The following is a 12,431-nucleotide window of genomic DNA, read 5'->3' on the forward strand; positions in this document are numbered from 1 at the left end:
TGTGAATAGAATCAGGTCCTGGAAAATCTCCCACAAGGGTGAGGGTTTGTTCAGAGCACCTGCCATTAAAGCTAAAAGAAAAGAGTACTTGTGGCACCTTAAGACTAACCAATTTATTTGAGCATAAGCTTTCGTGAGCTACAGCTCACTTCATCACTGCATCCGATGAAGTGAGCTGTAGCTCACGAAAGCTTATACTCAAATAAATTGGTTAGTCTCTAAGGTGCCAAAGTATTCCTTTTCTTTTTGCGAATACAGACTAACACGGCTGTTACTCTGAAACCTGCTATTAAAGCTGTGAGTCTGTTTATAAGAATTAGCCACACTGAGGAAAGAATATAGCAGAAGGTTTTTTAATAATATCTTTCCCTGTGGCCACCTACTCCGTCCAATTTCACAGAAATGGGCATCATAAAGGGTCCCCTGAATGACATCTCCCTGTCTCTTACTTTTAGTGTTTTTGCAACCCACATATGGGTGCAAAAGTGCAGTACCAATGGGAAGCCACATGGTGGCTGCAGAGATGCAGGCATAGAAGGCTGAAGGGGATAAAACCCGGTCCCATTACTAGTGAAAGAGAATACAATCTTCTATAGAGAGTCATTTCTGTGACTAAGCCCTAAAGAGTTTATAAACGAACTGTAGATAAGTCAAGGAGCCATTTCCTCCCATCTCCCACAAAAACACCCATCACTGTCTCCTCTGCTCTCTGTGCCCCTCATTGTACTTCCCTGCCTCATTTTCCAGAATTTGCGAAGAAATCTGTGAGTGAAGTACAGTACAATGGAAGGAAGAATTATTAAAATCCAGCAGTGTAGAAAGTAACTGGAGAATTGTAGAAGATGCAGCAGTAAGCACCCATTGCTATATTCCTCTGGCTGTTCCTGTTGCTTTTTCAAAGTGCCTTAATAAGCAACTGTTAAGATTTGAATTAAAAACAAACAAACAAAAACAACCCTAAAAGAATCAGTTAAAGCTTTCAGGGAGAAGAAGACACACAAGAAAAAGTTAATGCTAGCCAAAGGGGTTCCTATAAATAAGCCTTTTATAAATCTATCAGTTGAAAAGAATTGGAGAGTGAAAGTAATTGTTAGTGAGTGAATTTGGAGTTTAAGTTCATAAAGACATGAAAAATGTGACGATACTAAACTTTTTTCCATCTCTATAAGGATTAATAGAGATTCTGGTGATTGGGAAGAAAGGGAGCTTTTGTAAAAATAGTTACTGATGGCAGAAGGAAAAAAGGGGGAAACACTGAGTCTGTAGTAAATACTAATGATGGACTATGTTTTATGGAGTGTAGGAGGAATTAGTTAATGAGCTTTCCAAACCACTTATTTAAAAAAACAAAATCATAGAGAAGCAAGCACTCATCCAGGCTGCAATGTGTTGCTATAACTGAGGCATTTATCTGCAGGACCTGAGGAGGATTTTTGACCACATTACTAACAATTCCCCAGGCCAGCATGGAGTCTGAGAAGAAAACCTCAGAAGAAAACTGAGTAGCAGTGCTATCAGCAACACATCACCCATACAGTGGATTATCTCGTCTGTCCTATGGTACATAGTCTGAGCTCATCCCTACAGAACACATTTCTTCAAGTAAAGGAAAAAAATGGGAGCAGAACCCCCAGCATACATAGCTGCTGCTGCTGCTGTAGTATCAGGCTTCTGGATTTCACCAGGCACAAGCAGTAGGGTTCATGGGTCACCTTTGCTACTCAGCCTATCATCTTGTGTGCTGCTGCTATCTCCTCTCTGTTGTGCACTATCAGTGTCGTCTTGTTCCTGGGTAGTTTCTGTCCATCTGTACATGTTCCATTGTCCATCTGTGCTGCTGCCTGTCCTTTAAAGCAACCTCGAGCTGCACTTTTTCACAAACTACTGCTGGTGCCTGAATGCACAGGACTTTAGGGGGACGCTGCAATGTATGCAGTTCATTATCATCTGCCCAGGGGTCAAAGTATATATTGCATGCTTACTTCTCCATTGCAGCACAACAAGTAGTGAATGGGATAATGGGGGCTACTGTTAAGGAAAATATTTACCATTTTCTTCTGTTTCTCCCAGAAACTCTGATCTTAATTTGGAAAATGAATTAAATTCAGCTTGGATAGCAACATTTGCTTGGGTTGAAATCTGGCAGAAGAACAAAGGACATGCTGCACTGGGAAAGTATCTAGGGGTGGGTCTCTGTTCTTATTTATGGTCTTTGGTAATAATCTGGAAGAGAAGACCAGCAGTATGTTAATGATATTCACAGATGAGGCTAAAGTGGAAGGAGTTACAATCAGCACTGAGGACATGGAAATAATTAGCTACCCATAGAGATTAGAAAAATAGGCAGGATAAAAATATTTTAACTTGGAAAAATTCAGTCCAGGCAATAATACAATTATTTAACAGTAGGGAGAAACCTGGGAAGCACTGAGCCTGTGGAGCATTTGGTGTGATAGAGAACAGCAACTTGATTAGACATCTTCAAAATGGGAGATGGTAGGACAAAAAGGCCTCTGTGGTTTGGGGCCGTACATGAAGAGCTATCAAATCACATAGCAGGGAGATAATTTTTCAGAAGATAGCAGGGGTGAGATCAGATCTAGAGCATACATTCCATTCTGGGCTCCTACTTACCAAAGTGCAGGGTTTTCAGAACCACAAAACTGATTGGGGAGCTGGAGGATATGACTATTCATTATTATTTCTGTGCACCCAAAACTGTGGGAGGTGCCTCAACAAAACAAGGGACCCAGTGGAGTCTGTAATCTAAATTTGACATGAAACAAGCATGGGGCTCCTAACAGGTATGGCAGAGAGGAAGGCACGTGGGTGACAATAGTAAGGTTGCCTAGTAAGGATTTTACATTTCCGGATGGTTTCATTAAATTAGTTTATCTACAATGAGTTATAAAAGTTTCTTCTTGTGGACATCATGACAGAATTGGTTTTCAGAAGAGAGAATGAAATGAGAAATACGAGAGCTGTAGTAAACCTAAGTTGACTAAATGATGGGTGTGGAGGTGATAGTGTGGAATGATTACTGGCTACAAGAGTGTAAACATCAAGGAAGGAGAACAAATGTGGCGGGGGTGGGGTGGAGGGATAGAACCAGGAGTAATAGGACATAATTTAAAAAACAAAAAAACCCCAAACAAACAACCTACATTGAATGTGAGGGCATCTATGTGCACAGTGAGATTTGAATGTAGAATACTCTCCCACGGGTTGCTGTAGAAGTCTTGTCATCTGGGACATTTAAAATGCACAAAGCTGTACTATAGTATTCTTGCCAGCAAGTTAAAGTATGGGCTGGATGAATGGACTATAAGGTGGATAGAAAGCTGGCTAGATTGTCGGGCTCAACGGGTACAGACAAAGGACTAAATGGCTAGGCAGCAGTTCTGCAGAAAAGGACCTAGGGGTTTCAGTGGATGAGAAGCTGGGTATGAGTCAACAGTGTGCCCTTGTTGCCAAGAAGGCCAATGGCATTTTGGGATGTATAAGTAGGGGCATTGCCAGCAGATCGAGGGATGTGATTGTTCCCCTCTATTTGACATTGGTGAGGCCTCATTTGGAGTACTGTGTCCAGTTTTGGGCCCCACACTACAAGAAGGATGTGAAAAAATTGGGAAGAGTCCAGCAGAGGGCAACAAAAATGATTCGGGGGCTGGAACACATGACTTATGAGGAGAGGCTGAGGGAACTGGGATTGTTTACTCTGTGGAAGAGAAGAATAAGGGGGGATTTGATAGCTGCTTTCAACTACCTGAAAGGGGGTTCCAAAGAGGATGGATCTAGACTGTTCTCAGTGGTAGCAGATGACAGAACGAGGAGTAATGGTCTCAAGTTGCAGTGGGGGAGGTTTAGGTTGGATATTAGGAAAAACGTGTTAACTAGGAGGGTGGTGAAGCACTGGAATACGTTACCTAGGGAGGTGGTGGAATCTCCTTCCTTTGAGGTTTTTAGGGTCAGGCTTGACAAAGCCCTGGCTGGGCTGAATTAGTTGAGGATTGGTCTTGCTTTGAGCAGGTGGTTGGACTAGATGACCTCCTGAGGTCCCTTCCAACCCTGATATTCTATGACTAGGAACTGCTGTAGGGAATAATCCTGCACAGGCCTCATAGACGAGGGTCCAGATCCTCACAGGTATATAGGTGCCTAACTTCCATTTATATCGTTGGGAGTTAGGTGCATAAATACCTTCAAGCATCTGGGCCTAGATGACTCAAGAGAGTTTCCCCTATGTGTAGTTTAGGTGATTCTTAACTTCCAACCTCTCCAATTTTTAATCTTCCTCTTCACCAGCCTTCAAGTGCCACGAAGCCCCATTCTGCCCCAAGAACCTGCCATCCACCCCTCCCAATCTCTGGCCTTGGATGGAGAAACAACACCGCCTGAGCAGGGAGACAGAAATCTTATCACCTTTTAATTTACTGAGCTGTCCCAGTGCCAGTGCAGCAGGGACAGATATCAGAGCAGAGAAGCGGCTGCTGTGTCAGAGTATGGACAGAGTAGGGGGTCTCTGGTTACATTCTCCCACCCCCACCTTCACTCTCAGGTTCTCTCGACTCTTAGCTGGAGCACTCCGACTCCCTCCTCTGTTCTTTCCCATTCTGTAATCCTGCAGCGGGGAGGCAGAAGGGCCTCCCCGCATACCTTCCTCTCCCCAATATTTTTTCATTCTGGATATGACTGGTGACACCCTTCCAAAAAAGGAATTTCAATACCAGCAGACTCTGGTGAGTATGACACCTGCACGACTCCTCTAGTCTTCTTCCATTTCTCTGCTTCCTCCTACCTGGGCCCCCAGATATCCAGCAGAACAGCCCTGCAGGAAGCAATCTCTGGTTCCCTTCTCTCCTGGTTAGCTGGATAACATTTTACAAGGCCATGCATGGGAGCCACAGGGAATCTTCAAACTTGCTGCTTCCAAACACCAGTTCTTCCCTCTACCCAAATCCCCCTGAAGGAGAGCACTGCCCAAGCTCTTTCTAGGAGGGGAGAGGATTGTTTTTTAGGACAATTGCTCCCTCCTGCATACAAGGGTTAAATCACCCATTTAACCCCAGCCCCCTTTCCTTATGAACTTGGTGGGGGTTTGTCTGGGCCGGTGACATGAGAATCCCCACATTCTCTCACAGTGAGGGAAAGGAAAATGGTACTTCCCAATGTGCTGTGAACTGGCACTACTGAAGTTGGAGGAGGATAGGAAGGGAATGCCTGGGAGGTTGGACCAGTGCCTCTAGGGGTGGGTGGCTGCCAGCCCCCAAACTGAGCTCTTGCTCCCCTGGGAGAGCTATAGACTGCCGTAGAGGTCAGTGTCCTGCCCTGCCCTGTCCTGTTATACTCATCCTAAGGAGTTAGTGCCCTTCCCTATCCTGCATAATGGGTGTCCTAGGGGGCAACTGCCCTGCATAGTCCTTTGTTATGGACACCTTAGAGGGTTATACAGGTGCCTTTGAGTCAGTCATTTGAACTACTATGTGTTGTGGGCACCTTAGAGGTCAGTGGCCTACATTGCCTAGTGTTATGGGTGCTGCAGGGGTCAGTGTCCTGCAGTGCTATGTATTATGGGGCCTGAGGGATCAGTCCCCTGCAGTGCTGTATGTTGTGGGGCCCGAGGGGTGCGTGCTGTGCTGTGTGTTGTGGGGCCTGAGGGGTCAGTCCCCTGCAGTGCTGTGTGTTAGACTCTAAGCGTCAATGTCTAGTAGGAAAACTGGGGTCCCTTGTGCTCCCTGGTCTCTCACTCCCCAGGGCTGTCAGAAGAAGAGGTATTCATCTGCACCGCAGTGGAGAAACCCTGCCTTTGACTATTAAAGGAAGAGGCGTGTCCTCCCATCAAGACTGGCTAGGGAATAATGCAGATGGAATCCTAGCCCTCCTCTGGATGGTGGTGGCTGAGTGGCACTCAGACCCACTGGGTATGTGTTATACAGTACAGTGATAGAAGAGGTGCTGGGCAGAGGCTGTAAGGCTGAACTACATCAGATCTGATGGGAAAGCAATATTTAATACTTTTCATCTGAGTGCTGCAAGCGAGCACTGCCCTGTCCTGAGGCCCAGTTCCATCCAGGTCAATGAGAAGCTGGGTTAATTCTAGGGTCATCCACACCACTTTATCCTCTGAAAACTTTATTTCAAATCCTGATTTAAGTGACTTAAGCCTTTGGTTCCATTGCAAATGTATGAATAAATTCACACCATTCTGCTCAAGCACTCAAGGGCTGGAATTGTGAGAGTGCTACATGTCAGTACTGAGGGCATTGGCAGAGCTGGAGGGAGCCATGCTTGCTATAGCAGGTTGTGTGCATTAGTTAAGCTTTCTGAGGGCCAAGTCTAGAAGAACAAGAGGTACTGAGTGGGTCAGGAGGACTGAGTTATTAGCAGAGTTGGGTGGAGAGTGTAGGACTAAAATAGCAGGTCAGAACTGAGGTTTCTTGGTGGAATGGCAGGTAGGAGCCCAGGATTGAAATAGCAGGGGGAGCTGAGTATTAGCATCAAGTTATAGTGATGAAAATCTCTAGGTTTGAGGATGATAGCTGGGAGAACTGCAATTCAGATTAAGATTAATAGATTTGTTGATTTATAAAACCAGAATGGACTACTGAGATCATCTAGTCAGACCTCCTGTGTAACAGGACTGAACTAGAGCATATGCCTTAGAAAAACAGCCAATCTTGATTTTAAAATTGCCAGTGATGAAAATTCACTACAACCCTTGTTATGCTGTTCCAATTGTTAATTACCTCACTGTTAAAAATGTACACATTATTTCTGGTCTGAATTTGTTTACCTTCAGCTTCCAACCATTGGACCTTGCTGTACCTTCTCTGCTAGACTGAACAGCCCGTTAACATTATTTTGCTCCCAATGCAGGTACTTATAAACTGTGATCAAGTCATCCCTTAACGTTCTCTTTGTTTAACTAAACAGACTGAGCTCCTTGTGTCTATCACTATGAGGTGTGATTTCCAAACTTTTAATCATTCTCATGGCTCTTCTCTGAACCCTCTCCAATTTATCAACATTCTTCTTGAACTGTGGACACCAGAACAAGACACAGTATTTGAGTAGCAATCACATCAATGCCAAATACAATATCCTCCGTACTACTACTCAAGATTCTCTTGCTTACCTGTACAAGGATGACATTAATCCTTTTGGTCACAGCATTGCAGCTGGTTATTCACCATAACCTCCAAATCTTTTTCAGAGTCACTGTTTCCCAGGACAGGGTCCCCCATTCTGTAGGTATGGACTATGTTCTTTCTTCATTCCTACATGTATAACTTTGCATTTGGCTATATTAAAATGCATATTGTTTTCTTATGCCCAGTTTACTAATCGAACCAGATTGCTCCGTATCAATGATCTGTCCTCTTTAGTTTTTACCACTTACCCATTGTGTCACCTGCAAACTTTTTTCTTCCAGGTCATTGACAAACATGTTGACTAGCACAGGGATAACAACTAATCCCTGTGGGACCCCACTAGAAACACACCCGCTTGATGATAATTCCCCATTTACAATTACATTTTGAGACGTATCAGTTAGACAATTTTTAATCTATTTAATGTGTGCCATGTTAATTTTGTATCATTTTAGTTTTTTAATTAAAATGTCAAGCAATACCAAGTCAAGTTAGTCTCTAAGGTGCCACAAGTACTCGTTCTTCTTGCTGATACAGACTAACACAGCTATCACTCTGAAACCTGTACATCAACACTGTTACCCTTATCAACCAAACTTGTAATCTCATCAAAAACAAGTAAGAAGTTAGTCAAGATTTGTTTTTCATAAATCCATGTTGACTGGCATTAAGTATATTACCCTCCTTTAATTCTTCATTAATCCAGTCCTATATCAGTTTTTTTTTTTGTTTTGCCTGGGATCAATATCAGGCTGACAAGCCTATAATTACCCAGGACATCCATTTACTTGTTTTATATATTGGCACATTAGCTTTCTTCCAGTCTTCTGGCTGCGCTGGAGAAGCTCAATGGGTTATAGCAAGTATTGCAGAATTGAGTGGCAATGGCAGAGCTGGAGAAAAATGTACTAACATACCTTATTCTTTTTATGTAGCACAACTGGTGGGTGCAATTGAAATAGCTGGGAGTGCTGCGGGTCACGACTGAAGTGCATCAGCAGTACTGAGTGTATGTATGTACATCAGGACTTGAACAGCAGTGGGGGCTGCTAATCAAGACTGAAGTACACTGTTAGAGCTCAGATGAACCCCCAAACTGGAAGTATAAAGGGGCTCCAGATCATGACAGTAGCACTAGCAGAGCTGGGTAAGAGGCCAAGGCTTGAATATAAGGGGGTGCTGCATGTTTCAGTCAAGGTATATTGGCAGGAGCTATATGTAGTCCCAAAACTGGAATTGCAAGGGGTGCTGGAAGTAAGAGATGGAATGACAATTGCCTGTATATGTCAGATGATGCTCTGAGGAGAAGCACAACTAGTTAATAGCTATATGAACAAGAATGATGCAATGTTCATATACTTAAACTATGCATGTGATCCAGCTCATCTATGCCAAGAGTGCTGCTGGCACTTAATAAATAACAATAATGAAAGCCCAGACCAATTTTTTCAAAACTATAATCCTGCCTATAAAAGATGTATAAAACAATCACAACCCTACCAAGCATTAACAACTCATTAAAATAGGCTCAAATGTAGATTGTAACCAAACAAACCATTCCCCAAAGCTGATCTTTACATTTGAATACAGGTGCTTGTTCTCCCCCCCCCCCCATTCAGATTCTAGAACCCTAAGGCTTGGGTTCCTAGGCACGATGGTGGTGGTAATAAAGAAAGTATAGTATTCTAGAACTCCATCTCCACTCCCAGAATTGTTTTCTCTGAAATTTCATCGTTACTCTTTGTTGTCTGTCACAGTTTTGGTCCACTACAGCACTGGAAAGAGATCAGTCTGTGGCAAGTGGACACAATCATTGGGACCCACCTGAATATAAGCCAACTGGGTCTGGTCCAAGAAATAGCTTCCAAGGCCAAAAAAGAACCATTGTGATCATCTAGTCTGACCTCTTATATAGCACAGGCCAAAGAACTTTCCAAAAATAATTCCTAGAGCAGATCTTTTAGGAAAAACATCCAATCGTGATTTAAAAATTGTCAGTGATATAGAATCCACTACAATCCTTGGTAAATTGTTCTAATGATTAATTGCTCTCATTGTTAAAAATGTACACCTTATTTCCAGTTTGAATTTGTCTAGCTTCTTTAGCTGAGCAAGATAATGGGGTGACTGATATGAGACTCAATTAATAAAGAATTAAAAGAGAGTAATATAATTATTGCCAGTCAACATAGTTTATAGACAATAGATCCTGTGAAACTAACTTGATATTTTTTTTTTGGTGAGATTACAAGTTTGGTTGATTACAATGAATTGTAGTTGTCTATTCAGCATATGACACAGAAAGGAGGTTGTAATACAAAATTGAGCTTACAATACAAAATGCAGTTCATCGTTTGATTCAGATATTCCCCATTCTGTCACAGCCGCCACTTGAATTTTAATTAGAATCATAGAACCATAGGGTTAGAAGGGATTGCAGGGATCATCCAGTCTAACCACCTGCCAAGCTGTAGGATTTGTTGGGTCTAAACCATCCAAGACAGATGGCTATCCAGCCTCCTTTTGAAAGCCTCCAGTGAAGGAGCTTCCACAACCTCCCTAAGCAGTCTGTTCCATTTTCCTACTGTTCCTACAGTTAGGAAGATTTTTCCTGAGATTTAATCTAAGTCTGCCATGCTGTAGTTTGAACCCATTGCCTCTTGTCCTGTCCTCTGCGGCAAGAGAGAACAACTTTTCTTCATCTTTTTAGAGACACTTGATTTGCTTCTGGATATGCTAAGGGAGCTTTGGGCAATGACATGTAAACTGGACTTTCACCCCTCTAAGCAGGTGAAGTTCTGCCAGGAGGTACTGTGTATGTTATCAGAGGAGGCTGTCAATGCCTTTCTATGGAAATGCAAGGACTGAGCATTTCTTAAATAAATGGGTGTTTGGCTCTTGTTCAAGAAAAAAGTTCTTGTAATGGACTTGCTAATTGTCACCCAGTCTTCAGTCTTCCTTTCCTGGAGATAGCTTTGGTGACACCTGGAGTTTCCTCATTCTTTTTTGACCATGGTTGCAGGCTGTATGCTGGTTTCAGTGACAAGTGATCTCCTAGGAGTGCAGAACAAATATCCATGGTGAAATGTTTAAATTCAAAGATTTTAAGGCCCGAAGGTCTAGGCCTCTTGCATAATACAGGTCCTATAATTTCTTCTGCATCAAGCCCATAATTTCTGATTGTACAAGAGCATACTTTTTAGAATGACATTTAATCCTGGTTTAAAGGCATAAGGTGTTGGAGAATCCACCACATCCCTTCGTAGATCTCAAGACCAAGTTGCTCTTGAGTGACTCTATTCTTTCCTTTCTGATAGCTCCCAGAGAATAGACTGGGTGATTCCTTACCTGCTCCTAGGGCTTTCTCATGGCTGGTTCAGTCGGGTCTCATTCTTATTCAGCATGTAGATGTGCTAGTACAATGGAGGGCCTATTTACATATGAAGTCAAGGGAGGGATGTGAAGTCAGCAGGAGGCAGGGCACTGGAGAATAAGCCACATGGTGGGAGGTGTCATTCTGACTCTGGGGACAAACAATGAACATTGGGGGATGTAAGAAGGAGGCAAGGAAGATACCCTTTGATCCTGCACGTAGGACATAAATAGACAGCATGTTTACATTCATGAAAATGAAATCCCAACCAGACTTGGTTGAAAACACAGCAGAGGACATTTGAGGCGAGATGAAACTGATTTAGACTGGAGGTTAGCCTGTTAAATTATAAAGTGATATAACTTTGTTTTATTTATAACCTGTTTCCATTAGCCTTACTCACTATCTCTTAAATATCGATATTTGATAATAAATTTGAGTGTTTTTCACAATACATATAACTCACTGCTGTGCTGTTAAGCTTGGTGTTGACCCTGAGTACAATCATACAAGGTGGAGTGTACACTGTTTCCTTGGGATAGCAGACCTGGGAAGTCTGTGAGTGTTCAGTGGATAATGGACTGGATGCTACAGGGGATCCCTTCAAAGGGACTCTGGGACTGGGTTGTACCTATTTGTTAATCTGCAAGGCACAGTAAGGGCTGGTATATCCCAGAGAAGCACAAATAAGCACAAATAAGTCTCCCTCTGGCTGGAAGCAGGGAGGCAACAAGGTGACTCAAGACATGAATCTGATGAAGTGAGCTGTAGCTCACGAAAGCTTATACTCAAATAAATTTGTTAGTCTCTAAGGTGCTACAAGTCCTCCTTTTCTTTTTGCGGATACAGACTAACATGGCTGCTACTCTGAAACAAGGTCCTGGGTATCTCAAAAATTGTCACAGAGCCCTTGGGGAGATATTGAGGCTTTGTGAGCTGTGGTGCCTCTGCTATGCAGCTAACACCTGCCTGAACATCTCTGTTTTAGCAGCATCAGCTGGTGCAGTTATTTATTTCTATTGTACTATAAACATGTTTACAGACAAATAGAAAATGATGCCACTAGCCCAAGGAGTTTGTAATTTTGACTCAGTACCCAGCAGCTGTGACTGGGCTTGTTAAATGGAGGAAACCTAACTCAGCTGAGACTGAGGTGATTTTTGTGAGGTGCAAAGGGGAGAAATGGTAGAGATTACATCAATCACCTGGATTTAAGGGAGTTTACTCAGGTTGGCAACCCAGGAGCTCCTCAGCCATTCTAGATGTCCAAAGAAACAAGAGGCAGGAACTTTTTTTTTTTTTCCCTTCATCTGAGCTTGGCTGGAAAGTTTGCTGTCTTTTCTTTTGGATATGCACCTTACCCCAATGATCCCTGCCTTTGTCATCTCAAAACATCTTTGTCTATGTCTTAAAACCATTTGAAAACTGTAGCTGATGCAGAATGTGGCTGCCCATGTGTTTAAACTATATTTCTTACAGGGAGCATTTTGCCACCTCTTGTGATTCCAAGCAGTAGCAGTATTAATTTTCTTCAACTGTCAGTGTAATGAATGCATTACACTGTAGACAGCAGACACAGCTATTGTATAAATTGCTTAACACACCCATGGAGAGCTAAGACTAGACCTAGAGCTCCAAAGTCTAACCTCTGCCACTCGAGCTAAGGCAGAACTCCTTTAGCTGTAAATAGCAAATGGTTAGAAACACTCAGGCAGCTATTTGAGGGAGACACTAAGACAATGTATTACATACTCCCCATTAGACAAGTTTATCCCAATGTTTGAACTCTATGGGAGGTTCTGTCCCATCTGGGTTATATTATCATTTTGTAACAAATGATGGTTACACACACCTACAAACACTGAGGGATTTAGCACCAAAACATAAGATCATGCCACTTGTAATAA

The sequence above is a fragment of the Lepidochelys kempii genome, chromosome 1 (assembly GCF_965140285.1).
Source record: "Lepidochelys kempii isolate rLepKem1 chromosome 1, rLepKem1.hap1, whole genome shotgun sequence".
Lineage (NCBI taxonomy): Eukaryota > Metazoa > Chordata > Testudines > Cheloniidae > Lepidochelys > Lepidochelys kempii.